The 22,637-nt window shown below is 46.7% G+C and overlaps 1 protein-coding gene across 6 annotated transcripts in view; it reads right to left on the reverse strand.

Moving 5' to 3' along the window:
- TNS3 (tensin 3) overlaps positions 1–22,637 on the reverse strand; it is an 851,445-nt gene that overhangs the window by 158,285 nt on the left and 670,523 nt on the right. The gene's annotated exons all lie outside the window — the stretch shown is intronic.

Consider the following 22,637-nt stretch of genomic DNA (forward strand, 5'->3'; position numbering starts at 1 on the left):
CTGAAGCTCCACTCCGAATCTGCACTCTGCACTCCGAAGCTCCACTCTGAAGCTCCACTCTGAAGCTCCACTCTGAAGCTCCACTCTGAAGCTCCACTCTGAAGCTCCACTCTGAAGCTCCACTCTGAATCTGCACTCTGCACTCCGAAGCTCCACTCCGAAGCTCCACTCTGAAGCTCCACTCTGAAGCTCCACTCTGAAGCTCCACTCTGAAGCTCCACTCTGAAGCTCCACTCTGAAGCTCCACTCTGAAGCTCCACTCTGCACTCTGAAGCTCCACTCTGAAGCTCCACTCTGCACTCTGAAGCTCCACTCCGAAGCTCCACTCCGAAGCTCCACTCTGAAGCTCCACTCTGAAGCTCCACTCTGAAGCTCCACTCTGCACTCTGAAGCTCCACTCTGAAGCTCCACTCTGAAGCTCCACTCTGAAGCTCCACTCTGAAGCTCCACTCTGAAGCTCCACTCTGCACTCTGAAGCTCCACTCTGAAGCTCCACTCTGAAGCTCCACTCTGAAGCTCCACTCTGAAGCTCCACTCTGAAGCTCCACTCTGAAGCTCCACTCTGCACTCTGAAGCTCCACTCTGAAGCTCCACTCTGAAGCTCCACTCTGAAGCTCCACTCTGAAGCTCCACTCTGAAGCTCCACTCTGAAGCTCCACTCTGAAGCTCCACTCTGAAGCTCCACTCTGCACTCTGAAGCTCCACTCTGAAGCTCCACTCTGAAGCTCCACTCTGAAGCTCCACTCCGAAGCTCCACTCTGAAGCTCCACTCCGAAGCTCCACTCTGAAGCTCCACTCTGAAGCTCCACTCTGAAGCTCCACTCTGCACTCTGAAGCTCCACTCTGAAGCTCCACTCTGAAGCTCCACTCTGAAGCTCCACTCTGAAGCTCCACTCTGAAGCTCCACTCTGCACTCTGAAGCTCCACTCTGAAGCTCCACTCTGAAGCTCCACTCTGAAGCTCCACTCTGAAGCTCCACTCTGAAGCTCCACTCTGAAGCTCCACTCTGCACTCTGAAGCTCCACTCTGCACTCTGAAGCTCCACTCTGAAGCTCCACTCTGAAGCTCCACTCTGAAGCTCCACTCTGAAGCTCCACTCTGAAGCTCCACTCTGCACTCTGAAGCTCCACTCTGCACTCTGAAGCTCCACTCTGAAGCTCCACTCTGAAGCTCCACTCTGAAGCTCCACTCTGAAGCTCCACTCTGAAGCTCCACTCTGCACTCTGAAGCTCCACTCTGCACTCTGAAGCTCCACTCTGAAGCTCCACTCTGAAGCTCCACTCTGAAGCTCCACTCTGAAGCTCCACTCTGAAGCTCCACTCTGAAGCTCCACTCTGCACTCTGAAGCTCCACTCTGAAGCTCCACTCGGAAGCTCCACTCGGAAGCTCCACTCGGAAGCTCCACTCGGAAGCTCCACTCGGAAGGGGCAAAGATCGGAGCATCACGGAACTAAAACAAATATAAACAAGGGCTGTGAGTTACTCTGCGCATGCGCGGGGGCAAGCCTGTTCATTCCAAGCCAGCCTCAGCCAGCCTCGGGAAAAACGAAAGTAATAAAAAAGCGAAACTGACACTGCCACTGCAGACAATGCTGCGCGCTCCCGAGGTGAAATCCGGCACTGAAAACGCTCGTAACACTTTGGTGTCCACTCTCCTAAAAACGGATCACATTAGTTGTCGAGCTGACAGCATTCATGCTTCGCATGAATGCTAACGTCAGCTCGACCTAAAAATTGCATAGTCAATAAAATGCGGATAATTAACAAAAGAAAAGTACAAATCATACTCTTCCTTCGTCAAATGAATATAATTTGTATCCAATCTAACATGACCTAACTCGAAAATGCCACTTATCAGGTAATCTGACAGCCACCGAATATAAAAGCATCAAAATATCATCATACTAGTCTAATTTTACATTTACGCAGGAATACATTTCTAGCTTTTATTGTGACTCTGTGTGCTCTGCATATTGTTAATTCTAGTACTGATTAATTCACCGTCAAACCTGATTTTAGTGTCTTAACATGAATCCAACATGCAAAGACAATGATTACCAAGCCCACTAGAATTATGCGGCAGGGAAGGGCTAAATTTCGATCTGCTCATACAGATCATACCTTATTTAAACAAGCATTTACAATGCAATAGGTCTTGGGTTAATTAAGTTTGAGCTATTGGTATTGCTTAATATTGCAACACCAATTGCACCAAAAGTCTATAAATTGTAGGCCAAAAAAATGTGTATTTATTTTTGTAGCAGTGGTGGCATGCTGCGCTTTAGATGAATATGTTTGAAAGTAAAGTGCGCCATACTGCGATTGCTACAATAGTTATTTGTGGATGTGTTAACAATTGATGTGTGCAATTACATATGATTTGTTCAGACTTACCGCCTGTCTGCCGTCTCCTAGCACCCAGCAGCATCACGCAGCAGTATGTTGAAAGGAAGGAGCTATCTGCTTCTAAATTTAATACCACGTTAAAATGTGCGAATGCCGAAAACAAACGCGGGTCGTGATCTTGTAAGCTAAGGTAAGCATTTTTGCTCTATTGCTTGTTAGCAAATCGGGTTTGTCGTACAGCCTACACAACAGATGCGTTTTTAGAATAAAGCTGACGGAGCAGAATAGAAGTAAACTTGCATACAATTGTGTGATTTCTGCTCTCGCTCTGTGCGGGGATATTTAAAAGGAGAGGCGCGTTCACTGGTGCAGTGTGCGCCTCTGGGTATGCACACAGACACATACTCTCTCGCGCTCTCTCACACAACCATACACACACACTCTCACATCACATACACACAAACACACACTGACTGTGCGGGGGCAGGGCACAGGACATGCCGCTCTCGCCTTGAGACTCCATAGTGTCAGAGCGCATGTAACCCGGGAGGCGCTCACAACAGAGGAGTGCATGTGTTGAAAACTAGTACGGTTTGGTGAACATTATCTGCGCCATCTTGCCTCTTCCCCTGATGCCACACTTTTGTCGTGCGCACCCGCCATTTTAAGATGCCCTGATCAGAACGAACCCTCTTGCATGCCGCTGGCCCCTGACATAGCCCTTCACCCTCACCAAGCCCGCACGCTGACCAACCCCCCTGCTTGCACCTGCCTTGAATCATAAACCCCTCTTCAGCGCTGCTCTGCCCCAGGCCCTCATCCTGTTCCCAGCGCGACACCTCCCTTCTTCCCTTTCATGATCCCCGGCCCTTAGATGCAAACCCCCTTTTTTCCCCGTGTGCCCGTTTGTCTTCCTCGTTCCCAGGCCGACACCCAGCTCTGCCGATACTGTTCCTTGCCCCTCCCCGTACAATAGAAAGCTTCCCCCATCAAGGGATCCCCTGGTTGATCAAAGCCCCCACCCCATGAGATCCGATCGAACCCCGCATTCCATGAATTGACGGAATATCCAGCTGCGCGATACTCATCACCTGTTGTGACCAGGATGGGGACCTCTACTGTAAATATGTGTGGGAACGGGCTCGGAGGGGGGTTTCCGGGAATGTCTTTCCGTACATCAAAGCTTTATCATGAGTGTGTAAACTGTAATAAAAACCGCAAACACTGTATATAAGGGGCGAGGCCTCAAACATAAGTTAGAGCACCTCAGAACGATACCTGCTGTCCGTTTTGCTGTGTTCTCCTCCGGAGAGAATAAAAAAACCTTGTTTCCTGCTTTCCAGTCTCCAGCGCCTGCCTCTTCATTTATTAAATAATTCGAGGGTCACAGAGGCAATACCGCCGGGCAAATATCGATTGTCCCCGACTCAAACCTTTTATTTTAACAATTGGCGTCCCAAGCGTGGGGCCCATCAGCGACTCGTGGATCCAGTGGGAGAGGTCCCGACGACAGAGTGAATGACTGCAACGATCGGGAGAGCTCTTGCCCAATAGACCCTCGTCTGGCAGCCGATCATCCGAACTTCACTAGTTCCGAACAGACCTCTCTCGAGTGATCTACGGTCCTGACTGGGGACCATTAGGAGTGCCGTGAGAAATACGAGAAAAAGAGGACGAACGGGCGCTGGATTCGGAAGACAAGAAACTGTCCATACGGTCCGGGTAAGGTCGTGTAAACACGACGGATTGCGAAAATAATTGATTGCTTGATTGTTTACAAAAAAATATATACTAGTATTACTCTTTGTTTGACCTATTTGGAGATTCACTGTCTGCACACGGAGAAACAGTAGGCTCCTTCTCTTTTGCAAACAGTGAAGGATAGGTAACGTAACCGTCGCGCCTATTTTTTTTCCCCCACTGACTCTATTATTTCTTAACGGTTTTTGGGAGACTCCCTCTCCCTCACTGATTAACTGGGTTCTTTGACCCCGAACTACTGTTCGCAGATTGTCTTCTGGAGATTCTCTGTCTGCAAACCGGAAACAACAGATTCCTCTTTGCGGATAGTGAAAGGGTAGAGGACGCAGACTTTTGCGCCCTACTTACTCTCCCCATTGATCTTACTCTATCTTATTTATTTATTGATTGTTTGATTGTTCCTCGTTATTTGTTACTTTTTGTTCATGAGGTATTCACTGCCTGCAAACAACGTAGAATAGGAATATTCTGTCTAGTCTTTGCACCTAGTGATAAGATAGGCAGTGCTGACTTTTTAGTCCCTCGTTACGAGCCGTCATGTCTGTCTTCTCCCCACTGATTGATAATTGGTTCAGCCCGGACCGTGTATTAGAGGTGGACCATATAGCTCCACTAGAAGGCACCCCTAATAAGGACATGTTCATAAACTATGGATTAGTTACCATAGCCTATAATAAATTGTGGCACAGGTATACCAAAGAAAGTCAAGACAAACAGTGGCCACTGGCAGGATCCTTTGACCTTGATAAAATAGAAACGTTGGAAATAGCCCTTCGCAATAATAAGACAACGCCTATTATGCTCGACAGTCTCGGTACGTGGCGCAGAGAGGCTATGCAACGACAGAGAAAAGACGAGGACAAACCAGGTAGAGAAATATACCGACAGGACAACCCGGGGACACCACGACCCAAAAGTTATCCCCCGACACAACGCAAAAGACGGCCAGACTTAGGGCAAGACCAATGCGCTTTTTGTAGATATGTCGGACACTGGAAAGCCCAATGCCCGACTCTACTGAGCGTGAGTAAGGGCAAAGGGCCGACAGGAATGACAGGCCAGCAGAATGAGAAAAAGCGCGAGACAAAGAAAAATCCGACTCGCACGGACAGACCAGACAGAACCACCGCGTTGGATTATGCCCGATGGCACAGGTTCCGCCAGAACGATTTCAGCGACATGTTCGAGTTTTCCTAGGTCGGACAATATAAAAACGGGAACCCAGCCTAGCTCTAAATTAACAGACGGAAAAAGATAATTTTGGCCAAATAATCACTGTTTTATGTTTGTCTTTGGATCTTGTGTGTCATACTTTTCTATTACCCCCGCCCGTCTGAGTTTATGTGTACGTAAATCTGCGTCATCCCCCTGCACGTGCTTCCATGTTACATAAACTATGTTAATAGAAATTTTAGCATAAAACAACCTGGAAAGAAAGAAATGGGAAACGAAATCAGTAAGCCACTGATAAACACGAACTTTTATTTTAACATAACAGGCAAAGAAAAACACAATAACGCTAGAAAAACAAGAACGGTAAACTGTAGAACTTGAAAATCAACAGAACATTCGTCCCCCCCCACCTTCTGGAACCTTCCAAAGCAGGGTAGGGTTACGGCTACGCCCAACTGGCGGCAACCCATATAAGGCGGGCCTTGCTGCCAACTCTTGGTCAGGAAATCTTAACGTATTGGGGAGCCGGAGGAGAGGAAGGGGCCAGCGGCCTGGGCAGTTACAGGTAGTCCCGCCACATGTCTCCTCGGCCAGCCGCAACGGGCCTGGATAGTCTCAGGTAGTCCCGCCACATGTCCCGAGAAGAACGAGACACCTCTTTCTTTTCCCTTCCGTAACAGCCGCAGCAGCTCTGGCGGCGGGATGTCCTGCACGTACCTCCGCAACAATTTGTCCAAGTTGGGCTGGGAGGGAGAGGCGACGCGGACGAGCCTCTCCCACCTCCACAGATAGGAGGTCTCCCAGCCCCCGGCCCAACGCCGAACACCCCCAACCAGGCGATGGTGCCCCAATACTTGCGCAGCACCGAACGTGCAATGGTGCCCATATTTTCGGAACACCGAACCTGCAATGACTGCACCGATACTCGTGCCGCGCCGAATGCGCGCCACAGGTGGCCATACTCCCACAGCACTGAGCACACGACTTGGGGAGCACCGGATGGGGAGAGACCTTCGTGCGGGCCAATGAAAAAGAGCAGCATGGGGTGCACTGGAAGAAGGAGACGGCGCGAACGAGTCTCCCTCGCCCCCCCAGGCGGGGGCATCACAGCTGCACCCCAGCCGAACGTCCCGCTTTCACAAAACAGAGCCCTCTTCCTTTCACTCCGAAGGATCTCTTCCACTCTTGCAAACTCGACGAGAGTGGCCCCTGTAGGGCCGCAAAATGGCGTCTGGGTCCGCTGGAAGGCGGGCCTCGGCCGCCAGAGTAACTTTGACCAGCAATATAACTCGGTGGCTCGCCCACCGGAGCACGAGCCCCCACCTCCGACAACATCTCCACAGCCTTGAAGATTCTACAAAGGTCCCCGAAGGAGCCCTCGGCCACTGCAGGCCTCCGGTAAGGGGCAACTGCCTTGATCGCCAACGAAATAAACATGACATTGCCACTCCTTCTGTTAGCATGAATTCTAGAACTGCCGAAAAGGACTCTGGTCCAACTGCCGGTTGTAGGAAACATTTTTCCCTGATGCTACTTCCGGACTAACCCGGCCCCGCCCAAAATGGCGCCGGTATCAATAGGAACTTACGAACACCTCGTGGTGTCCCTTTTCACTATACAAACTTAATGTTCTGATACATATATGACCCTTTGTACACTTGACGAGAAGAACGGAGAGCTCACTCGAGGAACATGTAAAAGGATCGCGTTAAAAATGATGATTATAAATGTACAATGTATTATATTTTTATAGCCGATGTATATCCTCGCTTATGATGCACGCGCACGGTATGCATATAGGAAATCTGATTGCAACTAGTATGACTATGCTTCTAAATTATGAAATAAACGCCCCCGAACCCCCCGGCCAACTGATAGACGTTCTGGTTTGCTACAAATGAATTGCTAAAACTTTCAGATGTTTTTTATTGCTGCCAAACAACACCCCCCACTGTACGCACTTTAGCCATTGCCGTGCCCGGCCAAATACGACTGCACCCTTATGAATCCACATACTATGATCTCGCAAAAATAAAGGTCCTTTTTTTCCAAAATGATGAACGGGTATTGCTTGCTTTATTTAAAATGTGGGATGGGCGGGAGAGTTCTTTTCTGTGCACCCTACTATGCTCTCTCTTTAAGGTTATTAAGAAGATGGCTGCCCAGCCCTGGAGGACGGATCGGATCGACAACACGACGCTCTGCCTTCAAAGTACGCGACTGACTCATGAACTCTCGCATGGAGGAAGACCTCGACTTCCAAGGATGGGTAAAACGAACGGTATAAATGAGGGAATGTAAAAGAAGGGTAAAATAAAACGATGTAAATGTTATAAAGTACGACGTTCAAAGGTATTAGGGAACAGAGCTGACCCAAGAACCGAAGAACCTTAGAACGTCACAGCGCTGAAGGAGGTTTAAGGATCCCGATAGTGAGATACATCTTTCGACTAGATACCTCGCACTAGACACCTCTGGTTCCCTTTTCACGTTTCCCCGCACACGACCTATAAGGACACACTGCCCCCCCCCCCCCCCGACTCCAGAAACGATACCCCCGGGGATTCTACCCCGAGGAGGAAAGACGAGTATGAGGTAAGTAAAGGACTTTCGAATCCATGTATTGGATGTGCGCGAATGTTGTCCCCCTCCCCTCCCCTCTTTTTCCCTCCCTCTACAGGGTACATCAGGGGCCGCAACCAAGGTATGGCGAAGATCTGAAGCCTTGCCATGTCTAATACACGAAACAGACCAGCGCTGCAAGGTGGCACCTAAGCACGCCTGCAAACTACTCGCGTAGCAAACAAACCTGTAGAACTAGTATGATCTGATGAAAAGTGATCACTCTTAACCCAGGCTGCGCGAATGAACCTATGTCACAGATGAATCAAAACTATGAGAGAATGTGCATGTGTGACTGAAGCATTGACTCAACGGGTCGAAGGACCGAGAATGCAAGAAAGTGCGACACAATGGTACTTCCCTTTTCTTTTTCCTTTTTCTCGAAGCATGTCCCCTCTGCCCTGTCTAATGCTCAAACTGCATGATTTCAAGATTCTAACGCAGACCCGTGAATGTCCTTTACTGTGTAATGCACTAAATAGCCTTCCTTAAATACACTGCCACTCTCTCTGTCGCACGTGTACTATTTAGCCTGCCGTTGCACTCTCTCTCTCTCTCTCTCTCTCTCTCTCTCTCTCTCTCTCACCCTCTCTCTCTCTCTCTCTCTCTCTCTCTCTTTCACACTCCCACTCTTCCGAGCGATTAGCCCCGAAATTGACAGACTGCCACCCCTAGCACACCACCCAATTGGCTTCAAATACCGCCGGTATTTGCTCAAAACTTGTCTTTAATAAAATCACCCTAATACTGTGTCACCACCTCTCCTTTCCGGAAATGTTTTGATGAAATCGAGAATTGGTCATAAAGGAAAGGACAGGTAAGCTGACTGAGGTTCCCTAAATCTGACCCGAAATTAGGGAACTACATGTCAGTGGCTACTACTATGGAATAAAAGTGCCTCAGATAACGCGCCCCTCCCCGTCCCAAATTGTCGCGATACCCAAAACCATAAAGGTAACCGAAACCCCCCATCTTCTCAGGACGCTCCCAGTATTGCGTTCAGTTGCCCCCCCCCCCCCATCAACGTTTTCTATGTACCTAGGTGTCTTCCGATGAGACCCCTGTCTTCTCTAATTTAGTAATCTGGCCGCGAGAGGCTGCATAGGGACCAGAATGATGTTTTGCAAAGTTAAAGATTAGACCGGAGCAAAGAAAACCATTACACTGAGCCTTGTCGAAAGTGAAAATGTTTAGTTAAAGGGCAGAAGGCATTGATGATATAAAAAAAAAGAAAAAAAAAAAAAAAAAAGGTTTAGCCTATGTTCGTCCCTCAGCGAGAAGCCTATTAGTACCATGCGGTTAGCTCACACCACTTTTTATTAGCATTGCCCGGCTTACATTACAGAGGTGGGCCCCCATCAGATGACCTGTCGTGACTATATTAAACAGTTGTGAAGGAAAGCCATAGTAAACCCAGCAGGTCCACCATCGATCATTTATATGTATAGCGAACGTTCCTATCTTCATTTGCCTGGAGCTGGGAGAGAAATAGACTTATGTGGTTACTTTCCTCTACCAAATCTCTAAAAACTGTCTTTTCAAACTCCTTCAAGGGTACGGCTGTTGGAGGAAAGAAGGACCGGATGTGGGAGCACGTGGCCTGACTACGGACTGTGGAACGTCTGTGACATGGGCCAAGGCGAGACCGCGACAGAACAGAGCTACAGGACGAGGCACTACCTCCAACAAAGTGAGAAGAAAGGGCTAACCTGATGCCCCCGCTCTATGTTCGAATGTGTGCCGAAAGGTCCCCGCTCTCTAGACTCGGTCATGAGCCCGCCTATCTGAAGTCTCTCGTACCCCTAGTTTGTTCCTGATTTGGCCTTGCTCCATCCCCCTTTTTCTCCGACCTACCCTATGGACTATTTTGTACACTCTTCTTCCACCTGAACTTTTGACTATTGATCCCAAAGGACACCGGGCGAGAAAGACCCTTTTTCTGACCAGAAACGCGAGGAAAGGGTCGTGCCCTGCAACACGGAACTTAGAATAGAGCTGGACTCGTAGCTCCACCGCCGGTGCTCCACAGTGCCAACGGAAGACGAAGAATTGCTGAAAGCTTACTAAACCTCGAACATTCCCGATCATTTCTGCCACGTCTCGTTTCTCTCCCAGCCAACATTGTATTGATTATGTAACAATCCATCAGTTCGCCTTATGAAATGTACTCACTGCTCTGCATTGCATTACTATGACTTTCCTGCTAAACAAGTTTATCAAAGTTTATCAAATAGGTCCGCCTCCTAAAAACTAGAAATCTAAAAATGTATTGTTTACAACTCTTTCATCCAGGGTTCCTACCGTTTTCTTTCTCATGCCCACCACAATAGAACCGAGTAGAAAATGAACCAGCAAGATGTCTTGAATATGTTAAAGGGAGGACTGTTGAAAACTAGTACGGTTTGGTGAACATTATCTGCGCCATCTTGCCTCTTCCCCTGATGCCACACTTTTGTCATGCGCACCCGCCATTTTAAGATGCCCTGATCAGAACGAACCCTCTTGCATGCCGCTGGCCCCTGACATAGCCCTTCACCCTCACCAAGCCCGCACGCTCACCAACCCCCCTGCTTGCACCTGCCTTGAATCATAAACCCCTCTTCAGCGCTGCTCTGCCCCAGGCCCTCATCCTGTTCCCAGCGCGACACCTCCCTTCTTCCCTTTCATGATCCCCGGCCCTTAGATGCAAACCCCCTTTTTTCCCCGTGTGCCCGTTTGTCTTCCTCGTTCCCAGGCCGACACCCAGCTCTGCCGATACTGTTCCTTGCCCCTCCCCGTACAATAGAAAGCTTCCCCCATCAAGGGATCCCCTGGTTGATCAAAGCCCCCACCCCATGAGATCCGATCGAACCCCGCATTCCATGAATTGACGGAATATCCAGCTGCGCGATACTCATCACCTGTTGTGACCAGGATGGGGACCTCTACTGTAAATATGTGTGGGAACGGGCTCGGAGGGGGGTTTCCGGGAATGTCTTTCCGTACATCAAAGCTTTATCATGAGTGTGTAAACTGTAATAAAAACCGCAAACACTGTATATAAGGGGCGAGGCCTCAAACATAAGTTAGAGCACCTCAGAACGATACCTGCTGTCCGTTTTGCTGTGTTCTCCTCCGGAGAGAATAAAAAAACCTTGTTTCCTGCTTTCCAGTCTCCAGCGCCTGCCTCTTCATTTATTAAATAATTCGAGGATCACAGAGGCAATACCGCCGGGCAAATATCGATTATCCCCGACTCAAACCTTTTATTTTAACAATGTGCGCCTCGAGCTGGGACTGCTTTTAAATAAAAGGAGAGGCGCGTGTACTGGTGCAGTGTGCGCCTCTGGGTATGCACACAGACACATACTCTCTCGCGGGTGGTAAAACCTACCCTTCTGCAGTGCTGTCAGCCTATTCGTGCTGGAAGCTTTCCTGCTTAATTTGTGAAGGTGTGTGTATGAGTACATGCATGCACGTGTGCGCACGTGTATATGTCTGCGTGAGTGTGTGTTCATGCTTGGGTGTTTGTGTGTGGGTGTGTGTGCGCGCATGTTGGCATTTGTATGTGTGTGTGTGCATGAGTATGTGTGTAGGGGGTTGGTGCTGTTATAAGTGTGGGGGGGACCGCGGCTGTTCCTTGGTTCTGCGGGGGGGGGGAGGGGCTGTGCTGTTATAAGTGAGGGGGGCACCTTGGCTGTTCCTTTCTTGTTTCTGCCAGGGGAAGGGGCTTCTGTGGTTTCTTGGCTCTGGGGGGTTGTTGATATGTGTGTGTGGGGGGGTCATGTGAGTCCTGCTGCAACAGGTCATCGGTTCTGCATGGGGGAGCAGCAGGCTCTAGGCTGGGGTGTGGACTGGACGAAGGTGCCTTTCGGGGATACAGGTGCCCGTTCTTCAGCTGACGGGGGGGCTGGGTGAGGACGGAGAGCAGTGTGGCGAGGCTCTTATTGCCAGCGGCTGCAGGAAGAGGGCGCTTCCAGGGGTGTAGGACCTCTTGAAGTGCAACAGGTGTTGCTTCTGCGAGAGATACGATTGTATGTTAAGGAGGCTTGAATTCACTGCGGAGGGGCGGCTTATTACTCGATGCAGAAAATGTGCTTTATGCGGGACTCGCCAAGAGGAGGCGCTTACTTTTGGGAAAGGGTGCAATGGGGGGGGGATGGGGTAGGATGGAGGAGAGGTTAGCAGCGGCAGAGTTGCCTTTGGGGGAGGCGAGGCTGGGGGCTCGCCAAGGGACAGTGACTGGATGCCAAGAGGAGGTGCTTGCTTTTGGGAATGGGTGCAATGGGAGAGGTGAGTGGAGGGTGAGGAGAGAGACAGGTGGAGGGTGAGGAGAGAGACAGGTGGAGGGTGAGGAGAGACGGGGTGGAGGGTGAGGAGAGACAGGGGTGGAGGGTGAGGAGAGACCAAGGTGGAGGGTGAGGAGAGACCAAGGTGGAAAGTGAGGTGAGACAGAGGTGAGGGGGGGAGACGGGGGGAGAGGTATCACTTTCACCTCCTCTCCTAGTGTAAGGTAACGCCCACTCTCCACCGGTCCTGCCAGGGCCGAGAGCAGATCCTGAACTGAGTTCCGAGCAGGGGAGGTAGTGTGTGTGAGTTAAGGAGAAGCCCCGTCCCTTAGACTGTCCTAGGGAAGCAGCAGAGGAGAATGGAGGCGCGAGGACTGAGGAGGTGGATGCAGAGATGTAAATAGACTTCTGTCCTGGCTGTACTCGCCACCAAAAACAATAAGTAAGAGACAGGGCACGGGGAGGCCAGGAGGCAAACTCCACCCACTCCCGCAGGGCAGTACTGTACTCAGTCACCTCCCAGTACATCAGGAAGACACGGTGTCCGAGCAATGCCCTCTCCGTGTGTCTGTCCTTACCTCTGTACTAGTTCCTCCCCAGCCTACAGTCCAGAGGAGACAAAACACATTTCTAAGAATTCTCCCCGCATGCCTTATTAATGAAGACAAACTGGTCTGGGTCATGCAGCGCTGCAGGGTACAACTGTGCAAACCCAGGCCTCCATTTCTCAACCACGCCCAACTACCTGAGTTACAACACTAGCCCAAAGGTAAGTTACAAAACAGATCTGAAGTCCAAAAGCAACCAGGTGCATTGAGGGATTTGTAGTTTTTCCCTTTCCTTTATTTTGAAAGCTTTGTGAACAGATTTTAGAACGAAGAATAAACTGGCAGGTACTGTTAAGGTTGTTAGGATCACTTCACTACCACACGACCCATGCATTGAACACCTCCACAAGGCAGGGCACCCTAGTTTCTGCTGTTTACCACCCCTTGCATGTCAGAGCTAGACACTGGTCAGCATGTTATTTATTTATTTTGCGGTTTTACTTAGCACGTCCTCGAGCCGGTGGCCAAAGCAAACAGGCAACGAAAGGTGCTGGATGAACAAGTGCCGAGCTCGAGGCATCCTGCACTTCCGCGAGATATGAGGGCAATACACAAATCCTGGGGAAGGTGAGCACATGAGTGACATGTTGCAGGCGGGGGCATTTGCATGCGGCGCGCACTGACAAGCACATAAGCTCCGGCACGCAGACGCGCACTTCTAAAAATATCAGAGCGTATGTGAAGTGGCTGAGGATCTTCACGGCGGCGGCGATGACGAGAAAGCCATGGGGAGCGTGTGCAGTGCCTGAGGATCTTCACGGCAGCGGCGATGACGAGGAAGCCATGGGGAGCGTGTTCAGTGGCTGAGGATCTTCACGGTGGCGGCGATGACGAGGAAGCCATGGGGAGTGTGTGCAGTGGCTAAGGATCTTCACGGCGGCGGCAAAACTGAAAGCGCGGTGGGGGCGCACGAGACGCCGTCGCCGTGAGCGTGACCAAAACCGTGCGTGGCCAGCTCTTGTCGCTCCCTCTCCCATTCAGAATGCTGGGCGCGTGCCCAGCTCTTGTCTCCCTTTGGCGGCTGAAACGATTGCTATAGTTCTCTGCCGAGAACGCGCTTCGCGCGTCTCTACGCCGAGACCTAAAAAGCACACTATCGATCAAGAACACTCATCTGTATTGTTAGTGATTTAAGTAAAAAAATTAAAATAATCATTCTAAAGTAGTGCTTCCCAAACCCTTTAGAATCATGTAATGAAATGTCTACTATATTTGCGTAGACATTCAGTTTTACTGATGAAACTGTGTTGCACACAAATGATAGTTTGTAGAAATGGTTTTTCTGTGAACATTTAACATGTGTGTATATCACCATTTAAAGAGATTTGTTTTGACCCTATTAACATTTTGGTTCCAATCACACTTCAAAATTACAAAAATATGTGCTTTGTTTGTGTTTTCCAAACTGCTGAATGTACACAATTTATTTACAGGTATTTATATTTTGTTGTGTGTTGCAAAAACATTACAATCTACACTCAGTACAACAAGAAGATTGTCACACAATTCACTTTACTTTTTCTTTCTCTAACTACAAAGTGAGAAGAGTTTGTAATCACCAATCCCCTTTTTTAAACAAGCATTTGCAATGCAATAGGTCTCGCATTTATTAGAGTTTGAGCTATTGGCATTGTAAATGACAAGAGCTTAAATTTTCGCAAATGCAAGACCTACTGCATTGCAAATATTTTTTGTTTATAAGCGCCCCATGCTGCGATTTCACATTAAAAGAGACCACGCCCCTTTTTTAAGATGAGCCGTGTGTAAAGAAAGGTCTGCGGCCGCTATTGAAGTAAAAGCGTGGTATGGGGCGCTTTTACCCAAAAAAATATTCTTTTGTTAAGTTGACAAACAAATGCTTTTTTTGGCAAAAGCACCCGCATACCACGCTTTCACTTTAATAGCGGCAACAGATTTTTCTTTATACACGGCTCGTCTAAAGAAAGGGCGTGGCCTCTATTAATGTGAAAGCATGGAATGGGCTCTTAAAAACAACAACCAACAGACTGTTCCCCTCTGAATGGATGTAACCCTGTGGTCTTATGTTTTTTTCGCATTAGAGACCATCCAGCAGCACACTATGTTGCACCAATGACAGAGTTCCGAAGCAGCTGAAAGGTGACGTGAAGCACAATACAGAAATCCTCGATCGATACAAAAGTAATGTGCAGTAATAATGTCCTTTCCATCAGGACTTAGTCCTAGAGCCTCATTACTCCCAAAGCGGCAGAACGCTTCAACAAGTAATTATATATAGTATTGTGCTGACCCAAAGGGAGAGGATATGGCTCAGCGGTCAGAGCTACCAACTCAGTAGCTGGGGGCCAACGTTTAACATTAAATCACTTTATCTATTAATGTACGTTTTTTTTTTAAAAACAGTGTGGTCAAGTTGGGGTGGGGGAAGAGAAATTAAAAGCAAAAAAATAAACAGACCTCGGAGAGGTGGTTGGGGCGAAAAGCAGTGAGAGGGTGAAGGGGTGGAGCTGTAGCCAAGGAGCGAGAGCAGCTGTTGTTGTTGTAGGAAAGCATGTCGTGCCTGCAGAAGGAAAAGCTCATTAAAGAAAATAGTGCTTACTGAATAAATAAGTCTTACTGTGTAACAACAGAAGTAAAAGGGCCAGTCTTCAGGGGAGGTTACAAATGAAGACAAGGCAGTATTAAGGAGGGACTAACAAGCCTATTAACCAAACAGAAGCCAGCGTTTAAGAAGAACAATGACACAAGCCAATGAAAAATATGGGTAGAGAGCGGGTGGGGTTTCACGTCCATATTCGAATACAGCATGCCTCGCAGAGCAGTGCATGCGCTGCCCAGGCTAGACCTAAAAACATAGCAGCAATAATTTGACATCTATCTTTGAAGAGCGGCAAATGTGACAAGACAAAAAGAGAAATTAAAGGCATCTTTATTTATTTATTGCTGAGACTTTCTTAACCTACCATAATCGGCTCGAGACCCATCCACAGTTTTGGAAACACCTTATAAAGGAAATGAAAATGTGTGTTTCTCAATATTTCACTCATTGTGCAAAGTATCATTTATTTTCTTCTGATTTTTTAGTTTGATCTCTTTGGTGTCTGCACCATTCATGGCAAGCATACTGTCCTACAGTTATTTTAAGGGTCTTTGGAGCATACTCCTTCAGTCACTGGCCTTTTGTTGCACAGGAATAATAAGTGATTGGTTTTATACATTGTCAATCGCACATTGGCTAAGTCCGCAGGAGTATTTCAGTCTCACTGTTTATCGACTGTTTGTGTCTTTCTGCCTCCAATGTAATGCAGGAGGGTCTCCTCCACTGTAATTCTATTTTACAGTTATTGTGTGGATTAGTTGGGATGGGCAGCTAGTACGGACTAAAGCATCCGATAAATGCAAGCTACACGAAAGAAGCAACCCATTTCAGGCTTCAACTAGTGTGTAGAATTTGAATACTTAGTGGAATTTGGGTCAGCTCATTGCTCACCACTGGTTCGGTTTCCTGTCAATCTAATGTATGTGCTTATTAGATGGCTTTTCTTCCTCATCTTATGTTTGCCCCTCCATTGCAGCACAGCTTCTTTTCCATCGTTTTGACTGAATTATTTGAATTCTTCCACAGCTCCACATCAAGAAACTATCTTTGCCCCTCTTTTTTCCCTCTTCCCTCTTTCAGTGCTTCAAGGGAACGCATGTACTTCTCTGCTCTCTTCATTATGTGCTGTTTCCCCCCTCAGATCCCTCTCTCCTCGCTGTAAGATAGACTTCCATCATCTTGGAACAGGAACTTAAAGAGAAACAATGGTATCCCCAGATTCTTGCCACATACATTTGCATGGTGGTGTGCATGTGTCATCACACAAGGGGCACCGTAACATTATCACTCATCAATGTACATAGGTAATGAATCATGACCATATAGATGATGGCATTTTCTCTGTTTTTTGCTGCTGCAGTTTAGTGACATCTATTTGCTTTGCCAATGCTTGTTTGTCTAGCATCCATTTTTAGTGCACATACAAGCACTGGAAAAGCCATTAGCGTACCATTTTATTGGCTTTGCAAATGCTTGTGACAACTAATGCAATTTCTGTTCCATTGAAAAACTTCATTATAAAAGGATTATTGAACAAATGTACAAAAAGATAAACAATTATCCACATTACATCATGTACAAGTCAAGGGTCAAGAGCACAACTCAAGGTGCTCTTTTCCTTTATGGTAAATTGCCTTCATTTGGTGCAGTACTTAGATAAATCGATGGATTAAAGGATCTGTAGAGTGTGCTGGCTTCTCTGAGGAGTGTCCTGGTGCTATTTCTAAAGGCAGAGAACTCCAATCACCAATTCATGATCAAACCATAGCGAACAGTCTTGTTTTAAGGAGTTCTTTGAATGAAGTCTCGTTACTGGTGTAGCGCAGTTAGACAGGTAGGAAGTTCCACTGTTGGGCACCAGAAACCTGAAGGAAGCCTCTGATCTGGAATGACTTCACCTGTGGCAGAAAAAAATAATAGTAATTGGGGTTGTGGGGAGCACTCCGTAATTCACCTGTGGCAGAGCATCAGGAGATCTATGTGTTCTAGAGGAACAGCAAAGTTAAATCCAATCAGAAAGATATTTAGGGCGAATTATGTAGAACACGTGGTGGACCGTCAGAAGAGCTTTAAACAGAATCTGCAGTTTTACTGGTAGTCAAAGGAGCATTGCTGCGAGACTGAAGTGCGTTTAGGAAACATTCAAAATAAGCCACAGTGCAGCATTTTGCATTGTTTGCAGCATACTGCTCAGCCTGTCTGGAGGGCCATGGTAAAGATCAGTAGTGTAGCCTAGGCTAGATGCAACTAAGAAACAGACCACTATTTTGCAACAGGGCAATGGTAAAAAAAAAAGCCAAGAAATGTTTTAAAGTTCAAAGCAGTGCTACACAGATGCCGACAGCTGATATCACGGGAGTCTGGAATGATAGACCACTGTCACATTTTACTCCCATATTTCTAGCCACCTTAATGGACTGAGGTAGTGGAAGTAGGAATTCCGGCCAAAAAATTCTGACCAGAAAGTAAAATTTCAGCGTTATCAGAGTTGCACTGCAAGTAGATCTCCCATCCACTCAAAGTGTCCATCTGTGTACGAGATGACTTTAACGACAAAGTACTCTTATCAGGGAGGCTAAAGGGGTAATATTTATGTTAAACAGTCAGGCCTGATGAAGAGCCCCCTTGCATCTTAAAGAGGTACATATCTGTTGTCTATTGAGTAATGAATGGCCCATCCAAATAGCTTGCTCTCTGTTGCCCAATAGGGACATAATCTAGTCAAGCACCAAGCCACTCACCCCACTGTCTGCCAGCCATTGCAAAAGAATGGAATGTGACACAGCATCGAACAGTGATCAATCTAAAAGAATGGGGGCTGAGTTCACAAAAAATGCAATCTATAATTTTATGTCCTGGTAGTGGGATTTTGAAATATGTCACAGGCATGTTATCACTCCAGTGAACACAATGGTTTCCTAACGCACAAAAGGCTAGTGAGCAGAAGGGCAAATATGTAAACCATAAGGAGCAGGCTTATGAGAATGTTTACATTTCAGAACAAAGATATTTCTAACTATGCTTTGAGCACCAGGCAGGTATTACATTAAATATGTAGCCTAGTAAAGTTCTCATATAGCGTGTAGCAGTACTGTTAGAAAGTGGTATTAACAAAAACCAAGCGCACCTAAAAATGCGTCTACCTAAAAGTGAAGGAAAATATATTGATAAACTTAGTGAATAAGCACGACTAATGCAATAGTACGTTTATTGTCTATAAAAAACATATACGGCCCAAATTTTGCTAGGAGAAATATTTCTGGTAATACGCCACACAGTATTATGCTGACAGTAATGAAATGGTGGACTAATCACCGTATGATTGCTATCAAATACAAGGTGTTAATATCACTATGAAGCAAGCAGTGATAAGCACAGCTGATTTGGCACTCGTGTTGTGAAAAGGTTTTCTCAAGCACCCCTCAAAAACACACACACTCACACACACACTTTAAGTACAGCCCAGGTGGCACCAGGAATACATGTGTCACTCACACACAAAATATGTGCAGGATGACCAGTGACACCACTTATAACAGGTTCAGGCGAGGCAGCAGTGATACCCTGTACTATCACAATAGGTAGAGTGCAGGTAATTACAGGCAGCATCAGTCAGTTTTTTAAACATATACACAAAGCACAGGCAGCAGCAGAACAAGTCTGTCTGTCTCTCTGCCTGAACTGCAAGTTTCCCCCACACAGAATGTGCACAGGAGCAGATCAGTGTTCTTCAGGTACAGCACATGCAGCACCAATGCCAGCTTCTCAGTTAAGTTGGGGACATGCCCAGCTACAGTCACATTCACTTTGGAGTATCTAGCACGATCTTGTTTTGGCAGATAAGTAACATAAGCGTTTCTGGCTTGGAAACACTTTCAGGGCTCACTATGCTTATTCGAACACAATAAAGTTATTTAAGTCATGGCCTGCCCGTGTGTACAATTATTTTAACAGTACTATATCAGTAAAAAATATTAGTTGTTTTAAAATTCAAGGAAAACTAATAAAATAGTAATTGGGGTTGTGGGGAGCACTCCGTAATTCACCTGTGGCAGAGCATCAGGAGATCTATGTGTTCTAGAGGAACAGCAAAGTTAAATCCAATCAGAAAGATATTTAGGGCGAATTATGTAGAACACGTGGTGGACCGTCAGAAGAGCTTTAAACAGAATCTGCAGTTTTACTGGTAGTCAAAGGAGCATTGCTGCGAGACTGAAGTGCGTTTAGGAAACATTCAAAATAAGCCACAGTGCAGCATTTTGCATTGTTTGCAGCATACTGCTCAGCCTGTCTGGAGGGCCATGGTAAAGATCAGTAGTGTAGCCTAGGCTAGATGCAACTAAGAAACAGACCACTATTTTGCAACAGGGCAATGGTAAAAAAAAAAGCCAAGAAATGTTTTAAAGTTCAAAGCAGTGCTACACAGATGCCGACAGCTGATATCACGGGAGTCTGGAATGATAGACCACTGTCACATTTTACTCCCATATTTCTAGCCACCTTAATGGACTGAGGTAGTGGAAGTAGGAATTCCGGCCAAAAAATTCTGACCAGAAAGTAAAATTTCAGCGTTATCAGAGTTGCACTGCAAGTAGATCTCCCATCCACTCAAAGTGTCCATCTGTGTACGAGATGACTTTAACGACAAAGTACTCTTATCAGGGAGGCTAAAGGGGTAATATTTATGTTAAACAGTCAGGCCTGATGAAGAGCCCCCTTGCATCTTAAAGAGGTACATATCTGTTGTCTATTGAGTAATGAATGGCCCATCCAAATAGCTTGCTCTCTGTTGCCCAATAGGGACATAATCTAGTCAAGCACCAAGCCACTCACCCCACTGTCTGCCAGCCATTGCAAAAGAATGGAATGTGACACAGCATCGAACAGTGATCAATCTAAAAGAATGGGGGCTGAGTTCACAAAAAATGCAATCTATAATTTTATGTCCTGGTAGTGGGATTTTGAAATATGTCACAGGCATGTTATCACTCCAGTGAACACAATGGTTTCCTAACGCACAAAAGGCTAGTGAGCAGAAGGGCAAATATGTAAACCATAAGGAGCAGGCTTATGAGAATGTTTACATTTCAGAACAAAGATATTTCTAACTATGCTTTGAGCACCAGGCAGGTATTACATTAAATATGTAGCCTAGTAAAGTTCTCATATAGCGTGTAGCAGTACTGTTAGAAAGTGGTATTAACAAAAACCAAGCGCACCTAAAAATGCGTCTACCTAAAAGTGAAGGAAAATATATTGATAAACTTAGTGAATAAGCACGACTAATGCAATAGTACGTTTATTGTCTATAAAAAACATATACGGCCCAAATTTTGCTAGGAGAAATATTTCTGGTAATACGCCACACAGTATTATGCTGACAGTAATGAAATGGTGGACTAATCACCGTATGATTGCTATCAAATACAAGGTGTTAATATCACTATGAAGCAAGCAGTGATAAGCACAGCTGATTTGGCACTCGTGTTGTGAAAAGGTTTTCTCAAGCACCCCTCAAAAACACACACACTCACACACACACTTTAAGTACAGCCCAGGTGGCACCAGGAATACATGTGTCACTCACACACAAAATATGTGCAGGATGACCAGTGACACCACTTATAACAGGTTCAGGCGAGGCAGCAGTGATACCCTGTACTATCACAATAGGTAGAGTGCAGGTAATTACAGGCAGCATCAGTCAGTTTTTTAAACATATACACAAAGCACAGGCAGCAGCAGAACAAGTCTGTCTGTCTCTCTGCCTGAACTGCAAGTTTCCCCCACACAGAATGTGCACAGGAGCAGATCAGTGTTCTTCAGGTACAGCACATGCAGCACCAATGCCAGCTTCTCAGTTAAGTTGGGGACATGCCCAGCTACAGTCACATTCACTTTGGAGTATCTAGCACGATCTTGTTTTGGCAGATAAGTAACATAAGCGTTTCTGGCTTGGAAACACTTTCAGGGCTCACTATGCTTATTCGAACACAATAAAGTTATTTAAGTCATGGCCTGCCCGTGTGTACAATTATTTTAACAGTACTATATCAGTAAAAAATATTAGTTGTTTTAAAATTCAAGGAAAACTAATTATATTGAAAGTTGAAAACAATGTATATAGACTGAAAACACTTTAGACATTTATACTGAGGGACAGAGTTACAAGACCCTTGCGCCGCTTTTACGCCGCCGTTGCGTCACTTTTGTGACGCAGCGGCTGGGCAAAAGATGCACCATGGTGCGGGGTATTTACAACGTGACGCATCTCCGAGATGTGTCACGTTGTAAAGCCCTGCGCCAGAAGAGGCGTACCATCGCAGGGGGAGGCGTTCCGGCGCAGGAACGCCCCCCAAAAGTGGCTGAGTGAAATCTACAAGATTTCACTCAGTCACTTTTGGGCCCATGCTGCGTGAAAACCCTGCGCCTGCTTGAAGCAGGCGTAAGGATTGACGCAGCATTGTGCACATAGGGCCCCCCTGATCATTGCTGGAGCTGCGTCGCGCTTGCGACGCAACTCCAGCAATGCGCCGCATCTGTGCCGTTTTTGCCCCATGGTGCGCCGCATTGTAAATGCGGCGCATCATGGGTGGCGGAGCTGCGGCTTACAATTACTGGCGCATCCCTGCCGATATGCAGGGATGCGCCAGTAATTGTAAATCTGCCCCCGATCTATGGACATGCATAGAGCAGCTGCACATACAGACTGAGAGCCCTAACTATGAACTTTGAACAAATCAACGGATTATAATTCACCAAGGGATACTTGAAGCAGAGACAAAAGGCATCAGTGGGTTGGGAATAATTGAAGAGCCATGTTCGCAAGACACATGGCGACATGGCACAGAAAACGTGGTTCATGGTTAGATGCATCTGAAAACCTGTAAACTTACAATTTGGTGTTCAGGGTAAAAAATGTAATCCTTTAGTGTCCCACCACCAGCATTTAGTGCCAAGGATCAGATTGGACAAACGTGTGCATGCTAGTTCTTTGAAAGTGCAGAGCATTCATTGCACAATGTTGCACAATGTTGCTTCTGTCATTCTTTTTACAATATCACTAGAAACTCATATGTTCTCTTCCCTTTAATTGAACCGTAGCCCACTTTTGATGGACCTCTACCTCTGTAATTTTATTACTTTCCATGATGCAAGTTATTTAGTACTTTTGACATATGCTGTTAAGTTATCCATGTAAAGAGAAGCTGTCTAAATGCATTGGTGTTTTCATTCGAATAGGCTTCTCCGTCGACCTGCCCCAACCGTTATGTAAAGAAC

The sequence above is a fragment of the Lissotriton helveticus genome, chromosome 4_1 (assembly GCF_964261635.1).
Source record: "Lissotriton helveticus chromosome 4_1, aLisHel1.1, whole genome shotgun sequence".
Classification (NCBI taxonomy): Eukaryota; Metazoa; Chordata; class Amphibia; order Caudata; family Salamandridae; genus Lissotriton; species Lissotriton helveticus.